This window comes from Cupressus sempervirens, chromosome 2, assembly GCF_028749045.1.
Source record: "Cupressus sempervirens isolate cs-2001-9-10 chromosome 2, ASM2874904v1, whole genome shotgun sequence".
Classification (NCBI taxonomy): domain Eukaryota; kingdom Viridiplantae; phylum Streptophyta; class Pinopsida; order Cupressales; family Cupressaceae; genus Cupressus; species Cupressus sempervirens.
This window is the reverse complement of record NC_143119.1, coordinates 103,226,247-103,240,533: the sequence shown is the minus strand read 5'-3', so window position 1 is coordinate 103,240,533 and position 14,287 is coordinate 103,226,247.

Genomic DNA, 14,287 nt, shown 5'->3' with positions numbered 1-14,287 from the left:
TCAAAGAAGACCAGAATGAATTTCCGGAGGTATGGTCGAAATATGTTATTCATCACTGCCTGAAATGTTGAAGGAGCATTCGTGAGGCCAAAGGGCATGACTAAAAATTCATAGTGACCATCATGTGTGCGGAAGGCAGTTTTAGGTATATCCTCCTCATGAACCCGAATTTGATGATACCCAGAACGAAGATCTAACTTGGAGAAAAAATGAGCCCCATGAAGTTCATCAAGAAGTTCATCAACAACTGGAATGGGAAACTTGTCCTTTATAGTGAGATGATTAAGTGCTCAGAAATCAATGCAGAGTCGCCATGACCCATCTTTTTTGCGAACAAGCAGAACTGGAGAAGAAAAGGAACTGGTACTAGGGCGAATAATACCTTGCTTCAGTAAGTCACGGACAAGTATCTCGATTTTGGTCTTCTGATGAAATGGGTAGCGGTAGGGCCTGATGTTGGGCGGAACACTGCCAGGAAGGAGCTGAATACGGTGGTCCTCTGGACGAGAAGGAGGTAATCCCACAGGTTCAGCAAATACACCAGAATACTTGTCCAAAATGTGTTGGAGATCGGCAGGAGTGCTAGAGACTGCTGATGGCTGCATCTGAAAGGAATGGAGGTGAGCGATGACACCATGTGAATTCTTCTTAAGAAGTTTTTCCATACGGTGTGAACTGATGATGCTGAGAGACCTTGGTTGTAAGCCTTTCAAAGTGTGTTGGTGCCCCTCGGCTGAAAACTGCATCCAAAGTTCAGCAAAATCCCAGAGAATGGGGCCAAGAGTGCGTAACCATTGGGCACCCAAAACCACATCACAGCCACCTAAGGGTAAGGCAAACATGTCAGAGCGCATGTTATAATCGCCAATAGAGAGACGCACATTGCGACTATTCCCTTTACAAGGTAAAGTGCCCCCATTGGCAATCATGACTTCAAAGCTAGAGCAGGGATGGATAAAGCAATCAGCCTGTTTGGCTATTCGTGGATCAATGAAGTTATGAGTGCTACCAGAATCAATGAGTATAGTAAGAGGGATCTTCTTGAAGAAACCCTGGACCCGCATGGTTTGTGGAGTAGTGACTCCTGCCAAAGCATGGACAGATATCTCTGGTGGAGCTTCTGGTGAAGGAGGTTCAGGCTGGTGAGGCTCAACCTCATCATCCACTGTTTCCTGAGCATCTACATATTCTTCCAGTTCTGGTGGAGAATCCACATCCAAGAGATAGAGCTTTTGCTGAACACATCTATGGCCCCGAGACCATTTCTCATCACAATTATAACAAAGCCCTTTGTCTCGCCTGACTCGCATCTCTGTTTCAGACAAGTGCTTGATCGGAGTAGTTCTGGGAGCTGGTATGACTGGAGGGTTGTGAGAACCTGTATTTCTGAATGGAACAAAATTAGATCTGGAGCGTTGTAGAGCACTAATCTTGTCTTCTGCTAACTTAGCCAACCCAAGGGCTTCCATCATTGTAGTAGGTCGAAACATTTTGACTTCTGAGCGAAGTGCATCCTTCAGACCACTGACAAAACAACTACGGAAGAATTCATCAGACAAGCCCTCTGTGTGATTAGCTAATTTTTCAAACTCTGTCTGGTATTCTCTTACAGTGCCTGTTTGACGCAGTTTAGTGAGTGCTCCTGTGAAATCATCAAAGGAACTAGGGCCAAAGCGCTCCAAAATGAGGGTGCACAATTCTCTCCATGCTGGGCCTACATTAGCCTTGATGTACCAACGGAACCATTGAAGAGCTTCATGTTCCAAATGAAAAGATGCAAGGGGGACTTTGTGGTTATCCAAAGTATTATGCAAGCTGAAATACTGCTCTACCCTATAGATCCATCCAGTCGGATCAGAACCATCGAAGCGTGGAAAATCAAGCTTTGGTCCACGAAAATTGCCAGAAGAGGACCCAGTATCTCCTGAATGGTTTCGGCTCATGGCTGACTGCTGAAAGTTAAGACCCAGAATTTTGTCATCCAGATCTTGAAGTTTGGTTTTGAGGGATGCCATTTCTTCTTCCATGATTTTTGCTCCTGTACGCGTAACAACCATAAAGCAAGGTTTTTTTTTTTTTTTTTTTTTTTTTAAAAATTTGGAATGGGTAGAAGATGAGAAACAAAAACTTTTTTAGTTACGGCAAACTTGGATTTGGGTAAAACTCAGATAGGAAATGGGTGTTCGACGGGTGGTGGGAGACTATCTGGGGACAAGGGAAACAGAAAAATGAGGGTTTCAAGGGTAGGGAGGCGAAATGAGGTGAACAATCCAAGAGGGATAAGGGAGCAAAATGAGGAATTGAATCTTGTGGCTCAGTTTGGTGGCAATTGGATGAGAGGTGAAAAAGATAGGGCAAACCCTAAAATTAGATAAATGAGGGATTTAGGGCTTTGATATGTAAAATTTGGGGTTGGGTCACCAAGGAAGGAAGTATGCGAAATGATATTGTAGACGTTCTGCGGAAGTATGAGCAGAAACAGAAAGCAAACAAGGAAGCTACGACTAAAAAACAGAAAAATTTTTACTCTTTTTTTTTTTTTTTTTTTTTTTTTTGAACAGTCGACTTAGAAAAATTCACTCACAGACAGAACAACTGAAAAGAGTTATTGCAATAACAAGAGATATTAGAAGTGAGAGGAACCTGAAGGCCACGACAGAAAAAAAAATTTGATGTAATTTCCACCCAGCGAGCCCAAGAGAGTGCTCTGATACCAGATGTGATGAACCTCCTTATAGAAATATCGTGAGAATGCTCGAAATAACAGAATACAAAGTGATAGCAGAACTCAGAATGAATCTACTGATCGCAGGCCACTTCGAGGGGGTAACCTCCTTTGAGCAAGCTCAATACAATAAATTCGTCCGTGCCCATCAAGGGCCTCAACCTATTCTTATATACTGAGTACGATCTAGAAAAGTAATACTACCTATGCATGTGGGATAATAATAAAATATACTCACGGGACGACTTACAAAGCATATGCGTCCAACAACACTACTCTAACAAAATAAACAGAAGGAACACACAGGTTCCTAACAGAAAGGCAAAAGTTTGAAATTATATCATACTGTAGGATCATATCCTACACAACATGTATAAAACTACAAAACAACTTCATTTCCTCACATCTTAAAGGTTTATGATGAGTGGAGATACACACCAGAATGTAAGGAGAAAGTGATAACTATTATTTATCTCCCCCCCAAACCCCTACGTACCTATTAACACATCCATTGTTTATTTTAGAAAAGTTGACTTGCTCTTATGTTTAGAAAGAAAACTAATCTACAGTAATCTACTAAAATCTCTTGGTAGTCAATATGTTCTTCTTGTACGGATATCTTTTTGATTAAGTAAAATAGATTTTGAAGGGTGCCTGAAACCCTATACAAGACTAAAGATTTTCAACGAATGCTTAAACCAAATGATGCAACAAACAAACGCAGAAGTGGTCACCCTACAAAAAAAGGGTAACCAAGGTTATAAGAAAGCCTATCAATAGCCAAGAGAAAAGATCCAGCAAGGAGGCAAGGCCAGATACATCACAATTTGCCCTTTGATTTAGAGCCTTCCTTGCATGATCAAAGATTCATTTCAAAAGGGAGAGCAGATGGCCTAGATTTCTTTCCTTTAACCACAGTCCAACCATCCTCCACCTTTGCAGCCTTAGCAGTCTAATCCCCTAAGGAAATAGAACGCTCTAAGGAAATTGAAACAAACTCCCCCAAAGATCCCAAAGCCACCTGGTCATCCACAGAATCAGGAGAAAAGTCTAGTACAGGGACGGGGATAGGAGGGGAAATTTGGCCCCCAACAGGACCAAGATGGACATCCAGAACTGGGGTGAGAGAGGGGCCAGGGGCCTCCTTCCCTACCGAAGAAACTTCAACAGAGGAAACAACTGTAGGCAAGGGAGGAACAAATGAGGGTTCCAAAGGAGCAGGAGAGCCAACTGGGAAGGCAGGCATGGCAGCCACCTGAGAGTCTAGGGAAGGGTCATCATCCCCAATGGGAGGGGCTTTGAACACGGTGTAATGATCGTCCTTAGCAATCTCCACCAAGAAGGAGACTTTTTTGGACTTGATTTAACAAAGGACCAACAAGCAGCAAGGTGACTAGTTTGGTGGCACTTCCGACAATGAAAAGTGATGCCCTCATAATTGAGACACTGGATCCAAGCACCAAATGGAGAAGCCAAACAAATCTTCGGAGGGAGACCCTTGGAGATGTCAACCTCAACTAGGATCCGAGCATAGGTAGTGCGATACACATTGGAAGAAGCATTACCAAACCTCAACGAAGAATGGCATTTCTATCTTCAGCAAAATCGAACTTCACAATGAAAAAACCCTTAGCAATAGAGTATATCTGAGCGGTACCTATTAAAAAAGGGTTCCCAAACACAACCAATCCAGGCATGCAAGTCCAAAAGGTTAGGCCAGAAACCCTTGAAGTGGAAAATAACAACCAAAGAAAAGAAAACATCTAGTTGTTCAGAGACGTCATCTATAACATTCGGTTCTAACTCCACAATCACCGAGTTGCTAACAACAAAAGGCACAGAAATCCTAGACCCTAGCCATGCATTTGGATCCCTAAAACCATTGTGGGAACCCGACCTTGCATTTGAGCTGCCTAAGCTAGCCTCATAGGCATCAACATCCACATAAGTGCGAGCCACAACCGTCATCCCCACACCACGAGACCCAACAGGAGCAGATGAAATGCCAATGCTAGGCCCAATGGCCGCAGACGGAGAAAGAAACCCAACAACACGCGTAGATGAGCTCTTCTCGAGAAAAGACGCAGGAACAGGCGATCCATCCAAGGAGGCGGAAGGAGCTTGCCCTGGCACCATAGCCAGGCGGCACTCTGGAACAAAATGCCGCAGGAGCGTGAGACAGGTGCGAGCTGGCGGGAGCGGATTATTCAGCCAGTGTCTTGCACGGATATGTTGTTTCATTCTTAAAAAATATAAAACTCTACTCCTTTAATTAATCCTCTAATGATTTTGCCTTTGATTAATCAATCAATTGAAAATATTGCCTTTGATTCAATGCCATGTGATGCAATTGTCCTCTATGTGCTGACGTGCCTTGACGAAGTGAATTTCTAATCCTGTTTTCCCCCAAATCAATTTTCTCCACTTTCTAATTGTTTGAATTTACATGTTCTTATTTTTCTTAATTTTATTTTCTTGGATTCTTGATTGTTTGGATTTTTCTTATTCCTATGTTCCCATATTTTGCTCTTCTTTCTGAGTTTATCTAGGTAAATAAACTTCATGGAATTTTCTTTCAAGGGATTATCAAACCCTAAGGAGGCTTGGAACAATAGTGCAAATATAATAATACATTATGGATATGAAACCACAAGTTGTGTTTAAACTACCGTACAGGCTAGCCACCTAAATGATGTCAGCTCACTAAATTCAACTTTGCCAAACTCATAGGGAATAAAAAATAGTAAACAATTTTTCAAATATCCAAACAAAGTGAGATGCATGGAATCATGGAAAAGGGATACAAACTGTTTGGTAAAATGTCTCCCTGAAATGTGTTAACAGGGGGTGCTATCATGAATAGGTCTTGTAAAGAGGCTTCATAAGCTTTCAGTTAAATGCAATCGATAGTTGTAAAACCATAAGCTCAAAGGAGGTTACCCCCTCGAAGTGGCCTGCGATCAGTAGATTCATTCTGAGTTCTGCTATCACTTTGTATTCTGTTATTTCGAGCATTCTCACGATATTGCTATAAGGAGGTTCATCACATTACACAAGTAATCAAAGCTATAGTGATGATGAACATACCCAAATAGGGAAAGAATGAATGCATTCAATCACAACAGTCATCCGAGGACAACAAGGAATAGAAATTTGAAGATCATGAGAAGAAATAATGTAACTTAAAGAATCAAATGCTGTTGTAGGACATTTCATATAAAATTGTATAATTCATGACTTTATATTCCACTTCTTTTTATCAGATAATAGAAATGAAATCATGCATAGATTGCAGGGCATGCAAAGAAAAGATGTTGTAGGACATTTCATGTAAATTTGTATAGTTCATGTCTTTATATTCCACTTCTTTTTATCAAATAATAGAAATGAAGTCATACATGGATTGTAGGGCATGTAAAGAAAAGATAGATAGTACTTTGACAGACATTGAAGGTGAATATAGCATCCCAATATTTCCATTTCCATTGAGTTTTAGTGAAGTTTGACTCTATAAATAATGTTTGAAACATTGAAATTGCAAGGGTACATTCAATGGGCTGTAGAAATATATTACCACTGAACTTGTAACATTGTATTTCTTCCTTTCTCAGAATATGTAGAGGATATGTTCTTTGACAAAGAATCATGTATAATAAAAAAGACAACATGAATAGAAATATTGGAGAGATAAGTCAGTAAAATAAAAAAGTTATCAATTGGACACAGACAAGATTCTTCTAAGATCATTTCATACATAAAGTTTCAAAGAGAAAACACATAAATATTATGATATGAGCTATGTACACTAATGAATTGCCCTTTCTATCTAGTAGACCAAGTAAAGAAATAATAATTTTTAGTCAATATTGGGTTCTACGATACTTACTATTCAAGTGGAAGTCTGCAACAACATTTCAAATAGCGAAAACAAAAAAATAGTCCTAAATTGAACACAAACGATTGTCCATAGTTTATATTAAAAATTAAATAAAACTTCAAATGAACTTCAATTGATGAGCATAAACATTGTTTAAGATAGATCTTAAACCATATCTCAAATCAAGTTAATCACAAGTATCATTCATATTGTTGTTTTAAAATATTACACTTCAAATTATCCCGATGAGAAAATAATACATCTAGGGGCAGCTACTTCCTATCTACAACATATCCTTTTAGACATTGGGCCAACTATAAGGCTAGACCCTTCTTCTACTTCAGGATCTACAAAACCTAGGTAGGTGTATCTCTGATTCATTTATATGGTACCAGCTATTCAAAAGCATACACTGAATCTAAACAAACCAAATAAAACCCGTATTTCTTTTATACTCATGTAATGAAAAAGATATGCAGTAGCAAATTGCAAATCCTATGAAATCCACAAGCTGATTGAGGGCATCCTTTTAGCTCTTAAATAGAAAGAGAAATGGATGATTATAAATTTTGATTTTAGCAAACCCCAAATATGCAATAGTAAGAAACATGTTGATCCTATAGCTAATCAGTGCCTTATATATTGGATAGTTTCATAAATCACACACATACATCTATGATACCAGTGGCATATTCCATACATTAAGATATTAGATCTATCCTATCACTTTGTGAATTAGACATCAATGTTCATAAACATCCCATTCTCATGAAATATCCTTCTCAAATAACCAATAACCCTATCAAATATATCAAGCATTTACTTGGGTCTTTGTTCCAACAACAAAACATATGAGACATACAACCTTAAGGGGATGTAAATGGGTCTAATTTCTTTGTCCCTAAAGCACAAAACATTGCAAATTACAAAGATAGGAGACGGGTATTAGAATGAGACTAAGAAGTTTGTTTCTCATTGTATTCATGTATTTGAAACTATACATTCAAGATGCATGCAAATAACTCTTGAAACCACTAAATTGATCTGAACTCTCTATATTAGCTTTATTTACTATTGTTCATATAAGAGAGAAAGTTAAAGAATGGTGAAAATATAGTTATGGATCCAACCTTGTGGTATCATAGACTAACTGCAACCATCATGGTATCACAACAATGAAAAATATCAAAAAACTAGAACCAATCCTAGTATCACAATAATGATAAATTTTTTTAAGAACTGGAACGCTTATAATGAGAGAAAAAGAGAAAGATATAGGAAAAGAAGAAGAAGCCAAATCTGATCTAGAAGTGACGTGTCTAATTGAATCTTCATTCACTACTATTGTAAAACATCTCTCTTCTCTCTACAACCAAAATCAGAAAGGAATCTCATCATTTTCTATAACAAACTTTGAAATATCTCTTCTTAATGATGAAAATCCCTTGTTCTACTAAAAACATCATATATTTATCTGAAATGCTGATAAAATCTTCACTAAACTGACTTGGAGGTAAAAAAATTTGTCCAACTGAATCCTTACTACCTCTGGCATTCAGCCAATTCACCATTTTGCCAAAAATTAGATCTCAACTGCCTTAATAGAAAATGGTTGAAAAATAGGTACCTAGTATAAACCCTTGAATAACTCCAACCAATGGCTTCCCATGCAAAAAAAAACCTCAAAACTATAAATTTTTCCTTTTTCCAATTCCAACACATCGGAGATGTCCGAAAGATCAAATTGAAAAACATGCTCCTAGACTAGTTCAAAGGTATGCATCTTTTTTCAAATTTTAATGCAAAAATTAAAAAAACCCTAAAATTCAAACTTTATGATATATCCCTTTTTATTTAAAAAATTCTACATGTTGAGAACTAAAAGGATAATAAAAAAAATACTTTTGTATTTTGAAAATTTTCCCCTCCATTTCCATTTGGGTCAAACCTAGGTTGACCACCTTCTCCCACGTGTCAACACATGATTGGTCTAATTTTGCACTGTCATCTGCCACCAGGGTGTCACATGGCACCCTTTGATTTTCCTTCAAAACATTTCCACGTGTCATTATTTTATTGGCTCTCCAATTGCTTGGTCATTGCCACATCATCACTTGGTTTAGGAATGGACCTGGGAAAGTGTGCAGATGGATTCATCAAGATTTGCAAACTAACATAGTTAGAGAATTTTCAGAGTATAATACAATGGTGGAATCCATTTGGTCTCACCTATCATGGATTCAAAGTTATGACATCTCAAATAGGGGTACTAATCAATTTGCACTTCTTGACACTAGTAAAACTTTACAAATTGCATTTGGAATCATGTTTGAAAACTGATCAAACAGATTCATCAAAAGCTCAAATATGAAATATAATAAGTCTTTTACCTCTAGAATATATTTTAAAAGGAATTATCTCATTTCAATCAACTGAGTCAAAGTTACAAGGGTAAAAGTACAAAGTTGTGTCACCTTTCATGCTAACTTATCATAATGACTGAATTTGAGTATTTCTATCTAACAAGTAATTTTTTCCAAACATATGATCTTTGATAAAATTATTCTAGCTAAGTTATATATGGTCTCACACTTTTCCAATTGGAAATGTCTATTAAATGCATTTTTTATACTAGTTAGTATCCAATTACTAAAAAAATACAATTATTTTAGAAAACTGACACTTCAATAACTCTTACTATCTATTATGATATTTTTAAAATTAAATATAAAAATTATTTTATAGAGCTCAAAGCCAAGAATATTTTCACATAGAGTTCATAGTGTTTTAATTAGATATAGTATATTGTAATAAACAAATTCTACAACTACATATTTTAACACTTGAGAAGATGTCAATTTTGAGAAAGAAAAAATATTAAATAAGATTAAAAAATCTAAAAATTATATGACTTTTTAGAGGAGAGAGTCCTCTTCTAAAATTTATAATTTTTCTTTTGGTTGCAATAGACTTATTTTGAAAAATGTGGTGGGAAATGAAAATTATCAATTTGAGTAAGTTGAAATTTGAATTTTTATAAAATAGAAAATATAGGTGCAAAGCCCATTTTTCTTTTTGATTGTTCTAGCTACATATATTATTGATAACATAATCTAAGATCAAAGGGAAATAAGTTTATTTCCATATAGTTTTGTGGTGGGAACTAGACCCTTAATTTCCAATGTTTTTCAAAAACTAAAATTTATCTTTAAAAAATAAGAAAATATATAATTTTTTATTCTAGAAATTTATTAAAAAGTATAATCCTAAAATTCATCTATTTCTACACATTTCGTTTGTTTTCTTCATTTTAAAATTCTAACTAATAATACCAATTTTATGTCATTGAATGTGAACAACTACACTTTTGTTAGCCTTTTCCTTTGTAAAAGGGTGACATAGGTTTGTGTTTTTACCCACAATTGGTCAAATAGGGCCTCCTAGAATTCTGAACAATTGGCATCAGCATGAAAATAGTAAACAAAAAACTTTAAGGGATTCAAAACCTAGTTAAAACATGTCAGAATGACTCAAAATCTAAAAGATAGGTTCTTTGATATGTGTACTAAACATTTCCAAAGTGGTGAGTTGTGAAACATGATTTGGTGCAAGATATTCAAATGCAAACTAGGCTACTTATCGCTATTTGACACTTCAGCAAAAAATGCAGATTTGAAAATTATTTAAAATGAAATTTCATAGAATGAATTGGAATGGAAATTTATCTTAACAGGACACATGTATAAGCTAAATGCAAGGTGATAGAAAAATTAAACACCTTTTAGGCCTCAAAAGGATAGTTAGGTACACACGCAATAAATGCACTTATAGAGCTTAGTTTTTAGAATGGTACTCAAAATTAGGAACACAATTTTGAGTCCCAACAATTTACACAATGGCAAAAAAATAGAAAGATTTCAAGAGGATGTTATACAAGAAATTCAAGTACATCTTATCCCTTTCCTTTTGAAGTATGTTGAATGTTTTCCCACATTCTTTGTTGATATAAGACTTTTGCAACAATGTACTTTATAAAGGAAAATGTAGAATATATATATTTTTCCTGTGAAATCATGGATGCTGCTCAACTATTCCCTCCAGAGTGTCACTTGTAATTGTATATGAGAAATGTTAGTATGCTAATAGAAACCAAATTTAAATAAAGCTTCTACAAACTAAACACAATTCATAAACTTCAAGATAGACTAAGATGAGCTCTCAATTAAGAATATGAGCCATTAATGGGATCTCTCAATAAGAAGCTCTCTTGTTGAGTGGCTTTGTCTAAATAGATAGGATGTATGCTAAAGCTTATGCTTCAAAAAGGGCTTCAAATGGAGTTGGAATTTGGGTGTGAGTGTATGGTTTTGATGTAAAATGGCTTCTTAAAATGACATTATGACTTTGCTTCATGGATTGTGTTGTTTTGCAAAGGGGAAGGATCCAATTTATAGGCAAGAGGCTTGAGGGATTGAGGGCTAAGATGCAAGGATGGGGAAAAGCTCATGGAGGGCTCAGATTGCATGAGAGGAGAGCACATGGATTGTGCTTCCTTACAGCCAATTAGGGAGTGACACATGTTACAGGGTGAGAGGATGGAGGAAAGGGGAAGGATGAGTCAACAAAGGAGGCTCAAGGGATAAAATCTTCATAAAGTCTCTCATAATGGCTTGTAAGAGCAATGAAAGGGCTTTGGAAGAGTCATTTATGGCCTAGTGGGCTTCATAAAGTTTTATGGTTGGGATATTTTGAGGGAGATGAGAGGAATTTCGACTTGGGCTTGATTAGGAAGGTTTTAAGCTTGCTTAGGCTTGTGCAAATGATTAGAGGATGGATTAGGATGGTTTAGGATTAGCTTAGGGATAGGCAAGTGGATAGCATTTAATGAGGGTGGGTGAAGGAGGAGATATTTGTTAACTTTGGCTTGGGTTAGTAAGTTTTAACCCATGCTTAGGGAATGTGACAAGATTAGGAGGGGATTAGGATTAGGTTTAAAGACATCTTCTAGAAGAGTCTAGACTTTGGATGAGGATAAAGACTTTCTAGAAGAGTCTAGAACTTCTTAGGATGAGGATAAATTAGATTTTTAGGAAATAAATAAAGTTTTATTTATTTCAAGGGTTTGGGTTGAGGAGATATTTATTAAAAATTTTTTAATAAACATGAGGATTAATATTTAATCTTAATTATATATTTTGAGTTGGGATTAAGGGTAGGAAATGATGGGATTAGCCTTTAATCAAAATTAAAGAAGGATTAGAAGATTTTGGAAGAGGTTAGCGGTCTTAAGGAAATTGGCCAAGTTTTGGGCAAAAAATAAATTTTTTATTTATTTTGAGTTTTTTGGTCAATTTATTAATTAAATAATTAATAAATAAGGAAATAATGTTTAAATAAGATTTAAACATTTTTGGGAGGGATTCCTTAATTAAATATTTTAAATTAAGATAAAGGGATTTAATGGCATAAAAATAAATAAATAAATTAAATAATTAATTAATTAATAAATGATGATGTCATCAGGGACTTTTTTCAGAAAATAAAAATATTTTATTTTCTAAAGGATTTTTAGGTGTCTACAGTAATATGCACTATTATACTTTTCCATTTGTTATTAACCTAATACATTTTCAAATTCTGATTGTAACAAGAGGAAAAGAAAACCCATGCCAAACATGTGAAGAAAGACCACAATACATTTTTCAAATCTGACTGTAATAGGAAAAAGAGAAAAGAATTAAAAAAAAAAAAAAACCATGCCAACATGTGAAAAAAGACCACAATACCTGTAAATGATAGTCTCACTGAGCTATCTACAATCTACAAGATTAATTTTAAGTTATGCTGCAAACTATGTTTTCTATCAAATGTTCTAAATTTTTTAAATAATTTTTTAATATATTTGAAAATTGTAATTATTTATTTTATCATACTTTTACTATAATATACATGCTTTTTTATTTTTAATGTTTTACTAATTAACTTTTCAACTTTTAAACAGAAAGGCTACTAACATGATTCAAACAACCATGAGACACTTATTTGAAAACATGTCTAAGGACATTCTGAAATAATTGAAAGAAATGTACATTGAAATTTTTATTCTTGAGTTAAATATAGTTCTCTAAAATCTGTCAATGATGTGTGTTCAAAAATGAATGTGCATTGAGATATCTATGTAGCAATAAAAGAAAATACAACTAAGATGTGTCCATGCTGCATATTCCCTAAGAATCATGAAAATGTCTAATAATTTATGTCAAAGGAACATAATCTATGTCATAAAATTCTATAAATTAGAAGCTATTGTTATAACTAAATATTCTCTCAATCTCAAGCTATTTTTAGCTAACCTGTAAAAGCACCTACCTTTATAACCTCTAGAAATAGTTGCCCTTGATCTCAAAAAATGATCTTGGCAACACCTTCCGCAATGAACACACATTTTCTCTCTTCAGAATGCTGCCTTTTAGCCCAACCCCATGGGACACATATAGTGACTTTGTCATATTTTACAATGGCTAAAGGAAATTATAATGTGGTGGCACAACTGGTTAGAAAAAACCATACCTGCGAGTGTTCTTTGTGTCTCATACATGAACCATACCTCCCACATATTCAAGCCTTCCTAGTGAGGAATACTTAACCTCTTCTTACTAGCAGCCTATAAAGAGCTAGAAGAATGTATAACCTAGTAAGGAAGTAACCTATTCTTATTAGCAGCCTATAAAGAGCTAGAAGAATGTATAATATTGTGTACTATGAAATATCTTGGCTGTAGGCTGAATAAAATACCTTAGATATTTATAATGTTGTGTATTATGAAATATCTTGGTTGTAGATTGAATAAAAGACCTCTAATATTCATTCTTTTTTAATACTTCTCTGTTGAAATGAAAAATATTGGACAAAAGATATTGGTTGTCTCTATCCCATACACATTTTGAGGCTTATGATACAATCTTAAATACCTTTCAGGGTAGAATCTATTGTCATGCCTTTCTCTTAAATATCTTTCAGGATAGAATCTATTGGCATACCCTTTACTACTAATATTGTTTTATTATCTAAGTTAATACTACATGGACATGTAAAATCACATTCCTTAGTTCCCTTATATAGCTAGGTGCTCACCTCATTTTACTATGTAGATATGTTGCAAAGAAGAAAACTCATGACCAATGACTCCTTCACCCACACAGACCTCCACAAAAGTATGTAGGCATAAAAAATGGTTCTAAAACTACACATCTCACACCTTAGAACATCTACTATGATGGTATTTAGAAGCATGTACAAACTATATCTATGAAATGGATGTTTCAATTATACGAAAAATAGTGACATGCACTAATCAATTTACACTATTCTACTGCTACACTCTCAACAATCACAATGAACACATAACATTCAGGTACACTTTGGCATACCCCATTGCAGCTTAGGATGTGATCGCTAGTTTTATGGTTCTTTCCAAAAACACACAAGTCTCTATTAAATAGGTGACATCACCCCTTGGAAACATCATGTTTCATACTAAGAGTGTCACTCAAGTAGAATTATGAATGATAACTTTGTTGATCTTAGATTGGTTTTGACAAGTGAGTGTCAACACACTTAAACCATTTACTTAGTTCATGTCAAACTAGAAATACATGTCAAGCACAACATGTAAATATTAGACC